Source organism: Doryrhamphus excisus, linkage group LG18 (genome assembly GCF_037039965.1).
Source record: "Doryrhamphus excisus strain RoL-2023G ecotype Guam linkage group LG18, RoL_Dexc_Guam_v1.1, whole genome shotgun sequence".
In the NCBI taxonomy this organism is placed as follows: domain Eukaryota; kingdom Metazoa; phylum Chordata; class Actinopteri; order Syngnathiformes; family Syngnathidae; genus Doryrhamphus; species Doryrhamphus excisus.
Window position 1 is genome coordinate 4,664,290 of NC_136374.1, and position 17,984 is coordinate 4,682,273.

Consider the following 17,984-nt stretch of genomic DNA (forward strand, 5'->3'; position numbering starts at 1 on the left):
CGATCATAGACCTGCGGCCTAGGGTGTCCTGGTGCCAAGTGCACTTATGGACATCCCTATGTTCGAACATGATGTTAGTTATTGACTGTGGTTCGCACAGAAGTCCAGTAACATCACACCGCATGGTGTGGTCAGATCAGGGAGGCAGTTCCTCCCAATCACGCCCCTCCAGGTCACACTGTCATTGCCCACATGGGCGTTGAAGTCTCCCAGTAGAACGACAGAGTCACCAGCTGGGGTGCTCTCCAGCACCCCCTTGATGGACGCCAAGAAGGCCGGGTACTCCGAACTGCAGTTTGGCACGTACGCACAAATGACAGTCAGGACCCTTTCCCCAGCCTGAAGACGTAGGGAAATGACCCTCTCGTTCACCGGGGCTGACTCCAACACACCCGCCCTTGACCGCCACGCAACACACAATGCACCGGACCCTTATGAACCGATGCCATCTTGGTGGAGACATGACCAGAACACGTTCCAGGAACCAGATGCACATGAAACCATGAAGTCACAGTAAAGACAAGGAAGTGATGTTTTCACAGCAATAACACATTCACTAATGTGTTGTGAGAAGTATTTTTGGTGGCAGTGATAACAACAGCTCTCAGCTTGCTGTTTGCACACTGCAGAGCTGAAGATGAAACGATTGTTATTTAACAAGCAATTTGGCATGAAAACCCATATATTATAAGAGTCGTTGTGATGCTGCAATCAAAGATGACCCCCCAAGCGTTAGAAATTCCAGCAAACACATAACAAAAAAGAATGTTAATGGTTCTCCAATGACTCGTTAGAACCGAACCTTCTGATTTTGTGTGTGTCGTTCATGGACCAATAAATGTGTGCCACATATGGCGGCACACAGGGAGGGCTACGTGTTACCAAATGAGTTGTGTTCATCCTGTGTTTTCTTTATACTATCACTATATGACCGCCACTTTAGTCAAAGGCTGACTGCAGCTGGCTGAAGCCTAGGCTTCCACAGTGTTTTGGTGTGTGTGAGTTTGTGGAGGTGCGCTCTGGCGGCAAGCCTACAAGTCAAGAAGCACTGCTTTGTAATGACAAATGCATGATGTAAATGCATGATGAAAGGAACACTTTGCTTTCTGTTTTTCAGCTTGCCACGCGGTAATTACGAGCAGATTCACGATGTATACAAATGCATGAGTGGAACAAGACTATTTTGTATTTATTTTGTAGATTTGCACCCCAACAGGGTGAGCAGCGTAGTCTGGCGCAGCTCCATGCACCCACGCCTCCATCCCTCCCACTGCTGCAAGTGACAAAGAGGGAGGAGAGAAGGTGTGAGAGAGTTTAACACAGCAGAGTGTAATCTGTACCAATCAAATGAACATTTATTATTATTCTCTCATTGTCTTTAAATGCGCGAGACTGGACTGCGCATCATAGGCCACCATACGCGTCATTCACCACATATGCCATCTTGTGGGACACGTCATCTGTTCAGTTACATTAAACACAGCATCACGCTAATCCAAGCATCTTGCTCGTTTTCCACCAGCATTCCTGCTCTACCTCTACAATTAGGAGAACCTTTGATGGTATACTCGTATGTCCTCATCCTCCTTGAGAAAAAATGAACGGTAAAAAAATATATCCGACAGCCAGATTTGAAACTTTACATTAATCGTTTTTAGTTGTTAATTATTAGTTGTCTAATGTGTCACTTTCTCTGTTTACACAAAGTCCGTGCTGCGTGTTGGCTCATTTGTGATTGGATTACTAAGGGGAGAGTTTTCACTTCTAAAATGTTGATTTCGGGGGACAAGCCATTTATTTAGGTGGCCATTGTCCCCCTCCACCCCCGCCCCAGCCCCAGTGTACAGTCGGCCCAGTTGGCATCATACTTTCAGCTGCCGTCAGTTTGAGTTCCCATTATGCGCAATGTCTCGATGTGATGGGACAATTAATACAAAAATGTACATGCTGGTTCACACGCTTACATGAAATAGTGATTGCTGTCATTGTTTTTCCCACTGAAATGTCTGCGACACTCTGAAAAATCTGCCTGTGAGGTTTTGGTAACATGTCTACACTGTGCGCCTGTCAGCCAATTTACCATTACACAGGCTGTGCTTTGCCTGCGCCCTAAATAGACCAGGTCGGAGTTGGCGAGCATTCTTTGCACCTTTGGCGCGCTGTTTTGCACCTCCAGCGGCCGTTGTCACAAAATATGTGGACCAAACTGAAGCCCAGTTGGAGGAGTCAGATCAGGCTTGAGTCCCACATAGATAGTACATTATTATAAATCTTCTATTTGGGTCGATTAAACTAATTTAATAAATTTTTCACTTGTGGTGATCAGAAAATTTATGGTCAGCATTAGGCCAATTTGTCATCTTTTGTGAACTTCAGCTGCACTTGTTTCATTTTTGTTTGTTGTTTGTTTGCTGGGAATGAATGAAGCCGGACCAAGCAATTTACACACTTTCTTTGGCACACCCTTTTTCACACTTTGGCACCTTTTTTATTTATTCGTATTATGTAGTATATCGTATATTTTCGTAATTTAGATAATTTCATTATCTGTCACTATTTGTATTTTTTATATTGTTTTCAATAAATGTTGGTCCACGTAATAAATTAATTATACATATACATATTAGGGATGTCTGATAATTATCAACCCGAAATCAGCATACAAATGTGATAATGGATAATATCCGCCTCTTCCCTTTAATGAAAGCCGATGTCAAGCACGTAGCATAAATGTTGCCATTTTGCATTTTGCAATTTTGCTGAAATTGCATCATAATGCAGTTAATACTGTGCCTCTCACAAGTTCTGTGAGATAGGGGTAAGTCTTTAACAACAACAGAGATCAGATTGAACATTGCAGCACTACAGAAATCTCTTGCAGGTGAATATTCCACATACTATTCTTACTCACAGTAGAAATAGTATGTTTGTTTCTTTTGGCATTTTCCTGATCATGGAGTCGCCACAGCTGATCTTTTCATCTGCATACTGATTTTGGCTTGAACACTTTATGTTCCGGATGCCCTTCCTGAATACCAATGACGCTTACAAGTGGAGATTCTAACCCAGGGCGTTAGATCCGAAGTCCAGAATGCTAACCACCACCGCGGCCAGGTAGGAATAGAATATGTACTATTCCTACAGTATAGTAGGAGTGCAACTATACATGTATTTGTATGAACCATTCAATATAGGGGTCACGGTTCTAATATGTAATATGTATGTAACCGGTGGTGTTTGGCTCTCTGCGTTGTGATATTTTGAGCACGCTCGGGTTGAAAGACGAAGAGATTAAAAAGTACTCGTGTGTGAAAGAAGCCTTTGATAAACACTTTATAGGCAAACACAACGTAATATACGAGAGAGCACGTTTTAACAAAAGGTGTCAAGAACCAGGGGAATCAGCTGAGTCCTTCATTGCTTCAGTCTACAAGTTAGCAGAAAACTGCCAGTATGGACCACTGCAGGACGAAATGATAAGAGATAGGCTAGTGGTGGGCATGCAGCACCAGGGCCTGTCAGGAAAACTGCAGATGGATGGCGGATTAACACTGGAAAAAGCAGTGCTACAGATAAGACAGCATGAAGAGATAAAGAAACAGCAACCAGTCATGAGAGAAACAAATGTTAAGGACATTAAGGAGGCAAATGTGGATGCATTAAAGTTTAAGAAAATGACTTTTAAAGAGAACCAAGCACGAAAACCATTTGAAGTCAGTTTCAAAACCAAAAAGGGAACAAGTACTGTGGACGCTGTGGCAAATCACCTGCACACTCCAAAAATGACTGTGCCGCCAGAGACGCAGAGTGCAGAAAATGTCGAAAAAAGGGACATTTTGCAGCTCAGTGCAGATCAGGCAGAGTTGGAGCAGTCCTGGAGGATGAGGACAACATTTTGTTTTTAGGAGCAGTTTCGGCAGGAGCACAGCCCACCAACTGGAAAAAGGCACTGGAAGTAAATGGCAAAAATGTGACTTTCAAACTGGATACAGGAGCTGACGTGACCGTGATACCAGCTGCTATCTACTCAAAAGACATTCATGGCCCACTCACCAGAGCAGAGAAGTGGTGAAACCCTGAAAGTGAAAGGTCAGTTTGATGCTGTAATAAAATACAAAGACAATGCAACAACACAGCCCATTTATGTCGTACAACGATTGTCTACACCTCTGTTAGGCTTTCCTGCAATTTCAGCACTAGGCCTGCTGCATCCTGTGGACACAGTGTCAAGGAGCTAGAGGCTGACATGAAAAAACTGTACCCCAAGGTCTTTACAGGACTGGGCCTCCTAAAAGGGGAGTACAAAATAAAGCTGAAAGAAGATGCCAGGCCCTATGCACTGCCACTTCCGCGACGAGTCCCACTACCTTTATATGACAAGGTGAAAGCAGAACTCGAGAGAATGGAGAAGATGGGAGTGATTGAGCCGATTGAGGAACCTACAGAGTGGTGCGCATGAATAGTGGTGGCTCCTAAGCCTAATGAAAAAGTCAGAATCTGCTCAGACATGACTCACCTGAACGAGTATGTTTGCAGAGAGCGCCACATCCTGCCTGCTGTCGATGAAACATTGGCAAAGTTAGCAGGTGCAACAGTCTTCACAAAACTGGATGCCACAGCTGGATTTTGGCAGGTGCCTCTACATCCAGACTCAGTTCCGCTGACAACTTTTATAACACCGTTTGGAAGATACTGCTACAAAAGGTTGCCATTCGGAATATCGTCAGCACCGGAATATTTTCAAAAGAGACTCACTCAGATGATGACAGGACTGGAGGGAACTGTCGACATTTCGTTGGCAATTTCACTACTGTGTTTTTGTGCAATGACAATAAAGGGAGTCTATCTAGATGACATACTGGTTTTCGGGTCCACCAAAGAACAGCACGATCAAAGACTGCACAGAGTGCTGGAGCGGCTCCAGCAGGAAGGGCTGACTCTCAACAACGATAAGTGTCAGTTTGCAGTAGAAAAAGTCATGTTCCTGGGTCACATCGTGACAGTGCAGGGCATTGAAGCGGACCCTGGCAAAATCAAAGCGATTATGGAGATGCCTACACCTAAAGATACTGCAGATGTAAAGAGGTTTGTGGGCATGGTGAACTATGTCGGAAAGTTTTCCCTACGTGTTGCTGAGCTCACACAGCCACTAAGAGAGCTCCTCAAAGCAGACACCACTTGGGAATGGGGGGCAGCACAGCAGCGCGCCTTTGATGAACTTTGACAAGAACTGAGCTCACCCACTGTTCTGGCTCAGTACTGTTTAAACAGAGAGACAAAAGTTGCTGCGGACGCATCCTCTTTTGGGCTAGGAGGAGTTTTGTCACAAAAACAACCAACTGGTGACTGGCGACCTGTGGCTTTTATTTCACGCAGCATGACAAACACAGAGCGTAATTGTCATTCTCAGTGACAATTACACATTCACACACTCGCATTCACATACACAACACACCTCCATATGGACACTCACAGCACATGGGTGCTTCTCTATACAATTTATCCCTGATGTTTATATGCTATTGGTATGCTATTATTACAGTAAAAATGATGTCAAGCAGTGAGATTTTAATTACTGTAATCGTATGGCTGTAATTGTGTTTACTATCATGGTTCATGTCTTTATTGTTACTATTGCTACTGGTAAGTTGAACTGTTTCATTTCACTGATATCATCTCCATTATGACCCTTAGTCATCATTGACATTTAACTGTTCTGTTTGTCTCTGTTGTTGTTATGGGAATTCTTGTTGCTGCTGTTTTTGTCTCTCCCTCTACTGCCCCCCACCCACCCTTTCTCTTCTTCTTTTCTGTTCTTCTTCTTGCTCCGGTCCAGTCGCTCCAAATGGCATAACAAAAACATCAAATAACGGCAAATAAAATTTCATGGTACAGGGAAGTTGTAGCCAACACCTTTCCTGACACAGAGCAAATCTGTCTAGCATGTAAGGGCATTTAGATCAACAATACTATCTGCCCCAATGGCTGGACGGGACAAAAAAAAAAAACACAGAGCGCAGATATGCCCAAATAGAGAAAGAGGCACTTGCGCTGACTTCGATTTCAGTCTTACCTGGTAGGGATGGACTTTTTGATCCAGACAGATCATAAGCCTCTCATTTCTCTACTAGGCAGCAGGGCTCTTGATGATTTGCCACCTCGTATTCTCAGGTTCAGATTACGACTACTTCGCTTCACATATAAAATCGAACACGTTCCAGGAAAGAACTTAATCACAGCGGATGCATTGTCCAGAGCACCCATCCAAGCTCCGCCCACAATGCAGGACAAGCAGTTGGAAGAAGATGTGTGCGTGTCTGTCAACCAGATTTTGCGACAGCTGCCAGCAACAGAAAGTAAGCTTGCACAAATCAGACAGACACAGGAAAAGGACAATACATGCAGAAAACTCAAACAGTTGATCCAAACCGGGTGGCCTGCCAGCAGGAAAGCTCTCCCACCTGAACTTCAAGAGTATTGGCAGTACCACCAAGACCTGCTTGTTGCAGATGGACTATTAATGAAAAGTGAAAGGCTTGTTATTCCAGCCAGCATGCAGGAAGAAATGCTTGACATTATACATGAAGGTCACCAGGGCATGACAAAATGCATCGCGAGAGCACAGCAGTCCATATGGTGGCCTGGTTTAACCAAAAGGATCAAGCTCAAAGTTGAAAACTGCCCAGTGTGTGCGCGGGAGGGTCACAACACACCAGAGCCTCTCCTCACGACAGAACCACCTAACAGACCATGGCAGCGTGTGGCAGCAGATCTTTTCCAGTGGAATCGTGCCATGTACCTGTTAGCAATAGACTATTTTTCCCGATACATTGAAGTGGCCAATCTTACCTCGACTACTGCAGTCTCAGTGATTAACAAGATGAAAGCGATTTTTGCACGGCACGGGGTCCCGGAAACTCTTGTCACAGATAACGGCCCCCAATTTTCAGCAGCTGAATTGGCGGCATTTGCAAGGGACTATGATTTCAACCACGTGACTTCAAGTCCCCACTACCCTCAAAGTAATGGGGAAGCTGAGAGGGCTGTGAGGACTGTCAAATCTCTCCTGAAGAAGGGGGAGGATCCACACAGGGCTCTCATGGCGTACAGGGCCACACCCTTGGCTCATGGCTCGTCACCTGCACAGTTGCTGATGGGTCGTAACATCAGGACACAGCTGCCCGTCAGTCAGGAGAAACTTCAACCAAAATGGCCAAATCTTCAACTATTCCGGAACAAAGACCAGGATCAGAAACACAAACAAGCTATCTGGTTCAACAAGAGACACAAAACACAAATAAAACAAGAGCTCAGACCAGGACAAAAGGTCTGGGTGAAGAACACCAACGACTCAGGAACAATCAGCAGTCCAGCCAACACCCCGCGGTCCTACAACATTGACATGCCATCGGGACATTTCCTGAGGGTGCCACAGTCACAAGATCGGGGCGAGTTGTTCGCACTCTGCAGAGACTGGACTTATGATAATAAGATAGGACGCTGTGGTCCACAGGGCAGAATAATCCCTGCACAGCTTTGGGGGACCCAGGCAGTCACACCTGACCCCTAGACAGGTTCTGTGTCACATTTGTTAAAAATGTTTATTAGAATTGTGACACTGTTAAAAGTAAAAAAAAAAAAAAAAAAAAAAGAGGAAAGAAAATGAAAAGTTGATGCAATTTTGGCATATTGTAAAAGCACTTAAATGTTTATTGAATTTCATGTCTCATAAGTTTATTATTAATGTTACAGAAACAAGAAGAGCTAAATAATAAGAAAAAGGTTCTGTGAAAAATAAATAGAAATATACACTCTAAGCTAAAGGGGGGAGGTGTACTGGAAGCATTTAGATAGGAACTAATGTGATGGTTATCCGGTAGGACACATTAAGAGGTGACACGTTCCCATGTCGAAGCATGTTAATAAAGCTTCAGATAAAGACCTACATGAGCCTTCTTTATGCACGTCCACACATCATAGCACATCGACGATCTCATCGCCTTGGCCTTTGGGATCGAAAGGCGCAGCAACAACCACATGGAGGACCGCTTCCTCCAGCATGGACGTGTTACGGGTCCCAGGATATGGCACCACAGTAACAAAATACAGTAATCTGTAAGGACAGATATGGATGGACAGCAGTGAGGACACAGAGCAGCAACATCTTCATCCAGATTGTGTCTTTTGTTAAAACTTGATTCATTTCAAGAATTACAATATACAATATGTATACAATATACAATAATTGGTCACAAGTGTGTGCAGGAGCTCAATAACTACCTTCAATGAACCTGCCTGTGAGACAAGGCTGAGGGCCATCTAAACCCAAAATGGCCGCCACACGGTAATAACTGTCGTCTAAACTGCGTCTGGCCGGACGCTACAAATAAGCTTGCTCTATTTAAAAAAGGCTTAACAATATCATATGAGCTATAAGATATGCTTGGATTACTTCCCTTCAACGAATTATGAATTTACAGAGATTGAATTTGTTCCTCTTAACAACAACTGACCTGTAAGGACAGATATGGATGGACAGCAGTGAGGACACGGAGCAGCAACATCTTCGTCCGGATTGCGTCTGAGCGTTGGCGGAAGTCCACGCCTCAATGCAATCTTGGCACAACAGCTCCCGAGACAAAGGTTCCACCTGAGTACTGCCCCCACTGTTAATATTATTAGTTTTACATTTACACAAAAAACAGATGTGTGTTGGAAGAATTGTACATAAAGTTATTCTATTTTTACTATATTCTTATGACCTATTTTTACTATATTCTTATGACCTATTTTCTTATGACCTACAAGCATTTCATATCACTCACGTGGCAATGTAAGATTAATGCTGTGACGCCTGCACATTTTGGTGTATATCATGATTAGAGAAAACAGAACGTGACAGAACATTCTCTCACTAGATAGTTCTATCATATCCTCGTGGACAGGAAATAGCTACATGTGACCCAGAATGTATATATGTGAGTGTCTCCGGAAGATCACATGCCAAAGAGGAAATACCCACACACTATGGATAACATGTTGTGCAAAAGAACCGGTTTCAACTGGAATAGTTAGACCCCCCTTCCCTTAGCAGGTGAAACCACGTGTACCTAGGGCATTCCTGATTCAATAAATAGCAGGAGAATGGAGACTGTTTCAGAGTTGGTAGGAGGATTGTAACTGTGCAGTCTCCATCATCTCTCCTTGCAAGAAAAAGAAACTCATCTCTCTGTGTCTTCCTTTGTACAGGCAGTGTTTTTTACAAGCGTCGGGTTTTTAAACCTGACAATGTGTCTATTTGCTTTTTTTTGGTGTATGACACACTCCCTCACAAACAAAAGTGGCTCCTGACACTCGACAATACTATACCCATTTTGCCCACACAAATTTTACCTACAATTGGAACATTTCAATAAGCTCAAACATCTCAACATATGTACATGGAATTGTCTTCAAAGGTTACATGCTACGGTAAGTATTTTACATGTCAATAATAGCTAACAGGCTGTGTGGCAGGGACGTGTAAATATGGAATTGTGACTGGATGTTGGAATGTATAGGGATAAGTTGGAATGGAATGCATATGCGTGTACTGCAGGGGGTGGATCTCAACTGCGCTGACGGCGGGACGCAACTCATAAGCTGGTTGTCCAAGAGATGAGTATGTGAACACATAGCCTGGTCTACGTTCTCGAGTAGACTGTCTCAGCGGTCTAGGGCTGTCCCTTAATGTGTCCCCTTCCCGGCCCTGGTGACCATCTTGAACATTGACTTGCTCAGCTTCTGGTTCTTGCCCAGGTACAGTCGCATTAAACTCTCATTGTCCCTCGACAGAGTTTCTGCTCCTGTTGTCACAGTCATAACTAGATCCTTGAGGTTGGTCAGCCATTGCCTGTTCAGGCCTATTCTGTGTCCCTTGTGCCACAACCTGACCTTGGAAGTCTCTCCTCCTGTTCTTGTCTGCCGCGGGGACCCGAAGCCAATAGTGACATGGGTTGCTGTCCTCTTCATCATCATTGTCATCGTTAGAGTCGTTGTCCGACCTTTGTGTGTTTGGGATCCTTTTCACTTTCTTTAGTGACTGGGGTGCATTGGCGGGGGTACTCTGAGGGGTCTCAATAGGCAAGTCATTAACTTGTAACAACAAGTTTCTGTGCAGCGTGCGGGTGCAGTGGCCTCCAGATTCTGGGCTTACCCTGTAGACAGGGTTGCTGCCTACCTGTTCCCTTACGACATAAACACTTGGCTCCCAGTAAGGTCTCAGCTTGCCAGGCCCGCCTCTCTCGCTCAGATTGCGCACAAGGACTCTGTCTCCGACTTGAAGAGTGACTCTTCTGCATTTCTTATCGTAATGTACCTTGCCTTTAGCACCTGACTGTTGAAATTGGCAATGCGGTACGCCTCACTCATGTTTCTCGCCCATTTCTCAGCGTAACTTCTTGGACTGTTAGCTTCTTCATCTGTCATGAGCCCAAAGAGAAGGTCAACAGGGAGACGAGGGTGTCTGCCATACAACAAATAATAGGGGGAAAAGCCGGTAGCCTCATGCTTTATGCAATTGTATGCATGGATGACATTTGGTAAATGGTCCTTCCAGTGTTCCTTCTCCTTGTCTCCTAAGGTACGTAACATCTGCAACAGTGTGCGATTCAGTCTCTCAGCTGGGTTGCACTGGGGGTGATAGGGGGAAGTTCTTGAGTGCCCAATTCCTGACCGCTGTTTGAGTCTTCTGAACATCTCATTTTCAAACTCACGGCCCTGATCATGGTGGAGTTTGGCAGGGTATCCGAACCTTGGTATAAAGTCATTAAACAGACGATCCGCTGCCGTTTTGCCTGCTTTGCTGCGGGTAGCATAGGCCTGTGCAAAACGAGTAAAATAGTCTATAACAACCAAGATGTACTCAAATCCTCCACAGCTAGCTTCTAAGTGGATGAAATCAATGCAGACAAGCTCAAGAGGTGAGTTGGATGTAATATGACTCATGGGTGCTCTTTCATGCAATGTGGGCTTTTTCTGTTTGATACATGGGCACTTTCTGGTTACATACTCCTCAACTTCCCTTTTCATGAAAGTCCAGTAGAACCTGGACCTTGCCAAATTTAACACCTTTTGGACACCTATATGACCCATGTGGTTGTGGAGTTGGGCTAGAACTGTCTGCTTATAGGTGCCAGGGAGTACGAGTTGTTTTCTTTCCGCAGTCTTCCTATAAAGGAGGCCATCCTCTATGTGCAGTCTACTCCATTCCCTTAATAGTCTCCTGGTGTTTATGTCGGTTTTAAGTTTGTCCAGCTGTGAGAGTGTCATGTCCTTTTCTTTAAATCCGATCACTTGTCCGATTGCTGGATCTTTTCTCTGCTCTATAACCAACTCATCATGACTTATGGGTTGCAGTGGCTCCATTTGTGGCTGACCTCCAGATGTTAAGTTGAGGGCCGCAACCCAGGCCACATCACCTTCCTGGGCTCTCCGGCTCCCCTCCCATATTGCACCAACGGTCTCTTGGGAAAGTTCCTCAGAACACTCCTTTATTAGGGATCCAATATCTAACAGACAACGAGACAAAGTGTCTGCGTCAATGTTTGCTCGGCCAGGTCTGTATTTTATATCAAAAAGGAAATCTGCAAGCTGACCCACCCAGCACTAGCCCACAGCGTTGAGCTTGGCAGTGCTTAGCACATATGTCAAGGGGTTATTGTCTGTATATACAGTGAAGTGGGCTGCATAAAACAGATAATCCCTAAATTTGTCACACACCGCCCACTTGAGAGCCAAAAACTCAAGCTTCCCACTATGGAGGTGGTAATTCTGCTCAGCTGAGGTCAGTGTGCGTGATCCATATCCAATGACCCTCATCTTCCCATTTTGGTTCTGATAAAGGACTGCCCCCACACCCTTCTGGGAAGCATCTGTGTGCTGTGGGCTTTCAAAATCAGAGTATGCAAGTACGGGGGGTTTAGTCAGCAGGTCAATCAAGCATTCCAGAACCTTTTGATGATCCTCACACCAGTTCACTGGGGTCCGAGATGACTGCTGGGCGACATTTTTCCTCACACGTGACACATTGGGCTGTGCGGTGTGAGTCCTCACCTGGAGCAGGTCATACAAAGGTTTTGCTATTCCAGAGAAATCTTGCACGTACGTTGGATAATAACCCAAAAACCCCAGCAGCTGCCTTACATCGCCGACTGTCTGTGGTGTCTTGTTTTTCAATGCTTGAACAGCTTCTAGGTCTTTGGGATCGATCTTCACACCCTCTGCTGAAACTAATCGACCCACATACCGGACCTCCTGGCAAAATAACTCACACTTCTCTGGTTTTAACTTAACTCCATGTCATTGTAGGGCTTGCAGGACTTTGCGCAGCGCCTCCACATGCTCATCAAAGGACTTGGCAAAACATAAAACATCGTCAAGGTAGGGGATGCAACATTCATCCCGCAGGGTGTCGAGCATCTCTTCCATGCTCCTCTGGAAGGCGGCGGGTGCATTTGATAGTCCAAATGGGATCCTGACCCACTCATACAGACCCCGAGGAGTTATGAAGGCTGTCAGGTATCTTGATCCCTCTGCTATAAAGCCCTGGTGGTAAGCTTTGCCTTGGTCAAGAATTGAGAACCAGTTGTAACCCCCCAGTGAGTCAGTGAGGTCCTGGATCCTGGGAAGAGGGTGTCTGTCTGGCACAGTTTTGTTATTCAGCAGTCGATAGTCTATACATAGCCTCAAGGTACCATCTTTTTTTCTTACACAACTTACAGGGGCTGCATAAGAAGACCGGGACTTTACTATCCACCCCTTCACCAACAGCTCCTGTATGTACTCCTTCACTTTTTTATACAAAGGGTTTGGGGATCGATGCATAAGCCTTTTGAACGGGGATGTCATCTTTGACTCTGACCTCCATTTGCAGCGAGGGTATACAGCCAATGTCATCACTACTGTAGGAAAAAGCGCCTGACTCCTCAATGAGCACTTTCTTCACCACTTCTCGTTGTTCAGCATTCAGGTGGTTGAGATTGACAGGGGGCCCCCTCGGCTCAACTGGGTTGTTTGAAGAGGCTACCTTTACTTCCGCTGTCTGAGCTTTTACTCTGGTCTGCTCAGTCGGTTGTGTATTTGGTGTATCTGTCACAAGGATTTTGTCAATGTGCTGTATTGTGCCCAAGATGGTTCTTTTTGGTATGGTGATCTCATGTTTTGTATAGTTGGCGACAGGTATTTTCACATGAGGCCATTGGGTGTTGTTGACCGCCAAGACTCCCTCTCCTACATTCCATTGTTTTAAGGCTTTGTCATCATCCATGGGTTCATACAGGACAAAGGGGTCTGAGGTACAAATATTTGGCGGTATCCTGCACCAAACATTCACAGTTCTTCCAGCTGGAATACTGATGTTTTCTTTTCCAACCCTCACTGTACCTGGGTCACAGGGCGTTTCTTGGGGAAACTGGAGAAAGTTGACCATAGCTTTGATGTCATCTGCTTCCATCTGGAATGCACGACAGAGAAGGCCGGTAACTGTGGCCACAGCATCCCCGGATAGTTCTTGCCTCTTGATGATTGCCTGAAGCACATTCGCTTCTACTAGTGGCTGAGATAGGGGCAACTGGCTGACTAAGAAAGGCACTTGTATAGTGAGGTTGGGGTTAGGGTTAGGGTTAAGGTTAGTTCAACCCATCCATCATAGGGGATTGCTTGTCCGTTTACAGCATACACATCAAGGTTCTCCTCAATCAGTTCCTTTAGTGGCCTTATTGCATAGTTGGGGATGTGGGTGTCAGCCCAATCACGATCAATTATGCTCACCTGTGAACGAGAATCAAATAGGACGCTCACTGGGTATCCCCCTATTAGGCATTTCAACAGGCTCCTATTACCAACCAAAGGTGCTCTGGAGATGGGGGTATCATGGTCTGAAAGTACCTCAGCCTGTTGGTTGATGTTTATGGTCCTTTGGCCCCCCTTATTGATGGGAAGTGGGATTGTGCATTGGCCTGTCCCTTGTCAGAGGCCCTCTCCCATTTAACTGAAACTTAGTCCGCTTCAAGCATCCCACCGCTCGATGCCCCGCTTGTCCACAGGTAAAGCAGTGGTCACACTCGGGGATATTCTGTTCAGTGCACTTAGGGCAGAGAGCTGTCCTTGCTTTTGTTTGATTTGGACTCGGGGTTAGTGGCTTCTGAATAACAGGCTTGGATGGCATGGAGGGACAGGTCCCATAAACATTGGCTGCTTGTTGTTCCATCAGTGTTGCCACTAGTTGTGTCAGGTTCGCCACCTGGTTACTAAGTTGTTCCAGTGTTGATGGGTTTGTGTCTTTTCCAGCTCCATTTTTGCCTTGTTCATACATCTGCCGGCCCTCTGTCTCTACTCTGGCACTGAAATAACAGTTTTGGTTTCAGCCCGATCATGCGGTGCAGGAACTGCTGGGGTGACTCCTGCTCGGCTTGTCTCGAACACATTAGCTCCTGGAGCATCTCTGTGGTTGCCTTTTCGCCGAGGTGAGACCTAAGAAAGCCCGAGTTCCAGGACACTGATTTCATCTTTGTTTGCCAGCATATCCCTAAAGGTGCTGGGTTTGACAATCTTTAACACACCCCTGACTACTTCTGTCCCTGTAAAGCCTTCTCTAACACCCTCATCAATTTGTTTGCTAATGTTGTTATAGGTAATGTCCGAAGTATTGTCTGCAATTTGGCCCCCATGTACTTTAAACTCACGGTGTTGAAGGTATGGTAAGTCTTTTAGGGAGACCATTCCCTCAGTAACTGGCGGTGGTCTGGACATGCTAAGCGTAGTGACTTGGCGACTACCTTCAGCCTCATACCTTCTTATGCTTTCACCTAACTCATCATACACCCGCCTTAGTTCTCCTACTGACTGTGCGGTTGTCTCATGTTGAGTGATGTTAGTAGTGTTGCTGAGGTTATCTAGCTGTGTAGCAGTGTGTTGTGAATGTGGGTGTGATGGTGGTGGGGTGTGTTCTGCAGTTACAGTTGATAAGGTGGAGCGAGACAAGGCATGCGTAATATCAACATCTACGTTAGCAGGTAAACCAGTAGCAGCACCGGACACCATCTTGCATACTATATCATTCAGTGTTAACAGCTGACCCATACCTTCATCTTCGAGTTCAAGTAAGGTGTGGGACTGCAGATGAGTGGTGATATAGTTCATGGAGTTCTCATCATCACTTTCGCTTAGCGTGACAGTGTCTTGTCCATCAGCTGCGATTCTCCTTGCTACTTGGTAGAGGTCAGCGCTTGAAAGTCTTCTTAATGCTTCTTAATGCTCCACACCAGTTCGTTACGCATGACTGACATGGTGTAGGGGTTAGCAGTGCTATGTGGATCTGTTGAATCAGATACACTCTTGTAGTGACCTGTGTACGTGGAGCCTCCGATCAAGCAGCGCGGTTCCCTTTGTGACGCCCAAATCCTGCTCACCGGGGCCACCTGCTGGCTTGCTTCTTGGCTACAGTCACACCTTGTCACGCTGGTGCCGTGGTTCTCGTATCACTGGACCTGCTCCTCCAGTTAAGTGGACGAGAGATCCCGGAGGAGCCCCCAGAATTTGTTACGGGTCACAGGATATGGCACCACAGTAACAAAATACAGTAATCTGTAAGGACAGATATGGATGGACAGCAGTGAGGACACGGAGCAGCAACATCTTCGTCCAGATTGCGTCTTTTATTAAAACTTGATTCATTTCAAGAATTACAATATACAATATGTATACAATATACGTACAATAATTGGTCACGAGTGTGTGCAGGACCTCAATAACTGCCTTCAATGAACCTGCCTGTGAGACAAGGCTGAGGGCCATCTAAACCCAAAATGGCCGCCACACGGTAATAACTGTCGTCTAAACTTGCTCAATTTAAAAAAGGCTTAACAATATCATATGAGCTATAAGATATGCTTGGATTACTTCCCTTCAACGAATTATGAATTTACAGAGATTGAATTTGTTCCTCTTAACAACAACTGACCTGTAAGACAGATATGGATGGACAGCAGTGAGGACACGGAGCAGCAACATCTTCGTCCAGATTGCGTCTGAGCGTTGGCGGAAGTCCACGCCTCAATGCAATCTTGGCACAACAGCTCCCGAGACAAAGGTTCCACCTGAGTACTGCCCCCACTGTGTAATATTATTAGTTTTACATTTTTTCACCGTATAAAGTCATAAAAACATAGATGTCTATATTTGCTTTTTTTTGGTGTACGCACCCTTCCCAGCTGCTGCCGCCACAAGCACAAGGACCGCTCACCGGCATGGCCACTCCCCTTCGTCGAGCCAGCATCGGCTCCCAGGTACGACAAACCCATGCAACTGGGTGGATGCGGCCTCACCCCTCACCTCAGGCAGGCCACTCCATCTCTCGCTGCCCAGTCCGCCCCGATTGCCCACGCTCTCAAGCATCGCCACCTCATGCCGCAGCCGCGGAGCAACCAACTGGGACGCTCTCCTGGCTCGACAGACATATTGACATTTCTGCCTTTATTGACTCGGGAGCTGATGATAGTTTTGTGGACGAGTCATTTGTCAAACCCTCGCCATTCCTATCGTTCAATTACCCGCAGCACAAATAGTGCACTCTCTCGACGGGCGCCACTTGGCCACGGTTATTCACCAAACTGCACCCTAGGGTGGCCCTCTGTAAGGGGGTGAAATTTCAAACGAATAATGTCTATGCTCCAAACCCGGATTCTTGTTCCTTTTGACCCAGAAACGTGCTGTGCAAAGTTTCGTTGAAATCGGAATATATTTAACCGGTGCTCAACAACTCTGAAATTTTACTCAGCGAACGCTAGTCACAAGCACTCCGGGTCCCCCTCCCACGTTGCTCTCGTGGGAGTATTAGCCGCTTTCCTCTCCTGGCGGGGGTTATGTGGCTGCTAGCCACTCATTGTCGCCCGGTCCGTGCAAGCGTTCCCTTCCTGGTGTCCGGGAACTGGCGCCGATGGTCCGCGACGACCTGGACGAGGAACTGCAGTTGTTCTTCGTCCTTCGTCAGGAGCCGGTTATATTCCTGAATCAGGGCAACGCCTCGTTCCGCGTGGTCATTGGTGACCGACAGCTTCCCCAGCGCTTTGCACGCCTTGCCGTACGCCTCATCCTTCTTCCAGTCTGCCGGTTCCAACGCCAGGAATCCCTTGTCGATGGACATCTTGTCGAAGAACGAGGACGTATTGGAGGTCACAAAGTCCTCAAGGCTGCAGCCGCTGATCGCTGAAGCGGGAATGGTCACTCGCTTCTGGGCTGTGTCGTTGCCATCCTTCTCCTCAATCGCCGCTACCATCTTCTTCTTTGTTTCTGATGAAACCCGGTCGTCGAAGAACGCCAGGGCTACCAGCTCTTCCGAGAGGTACCAGAGGTGGCCGAGGAGCTTGTTTGTCGCGGCCTTGGAGACCTCCGCGTCCTCGTACCCGTCCAGTGCCTGAAGTAGCTGAAGATCGTTGAGCGGAGCCGCGACAGCAAGTGGGGCTTGCATCCAGGCTTTGCTGTAGAGGCGGGCGGAGAACATGGCCACCCTCAACAGTCCGCGCTCCTCCTTCGGCGTCAGTTTGAACTGTCCCCTGAACAGCCACACCTTGAGCGAGTACAGCACCTTGCTCATCCACCGAGCGTGGTGCATGGGGCCAATGGCACGGAAGCGGATTCCGCGGGGAGGTACGCCGCCGAGAAAGATGACGGTTAGTTCCAGAAGTTCCTGGTAGTCGTCCCGAAGGTCTGTCCGCTCTTTCAGGGCCTGAAGGAACCACTCGATGTCGACCTCTCCTGCTCCATCCTCGATCGGCTGGAACTCGCCTTGGTTGATGAAGGGCCACCTCTCCTGGAAACGCTTGAACAGCAGGACAGCAGGCCCTGTAGTTGGCCCCATCACCGACGTAAAGACCGCCTCGATCACGAGCTCGAGAATGTCGAGAGGTTGAGGACGAATCCTCCAACTGGACTCTTGCCGCGGACGT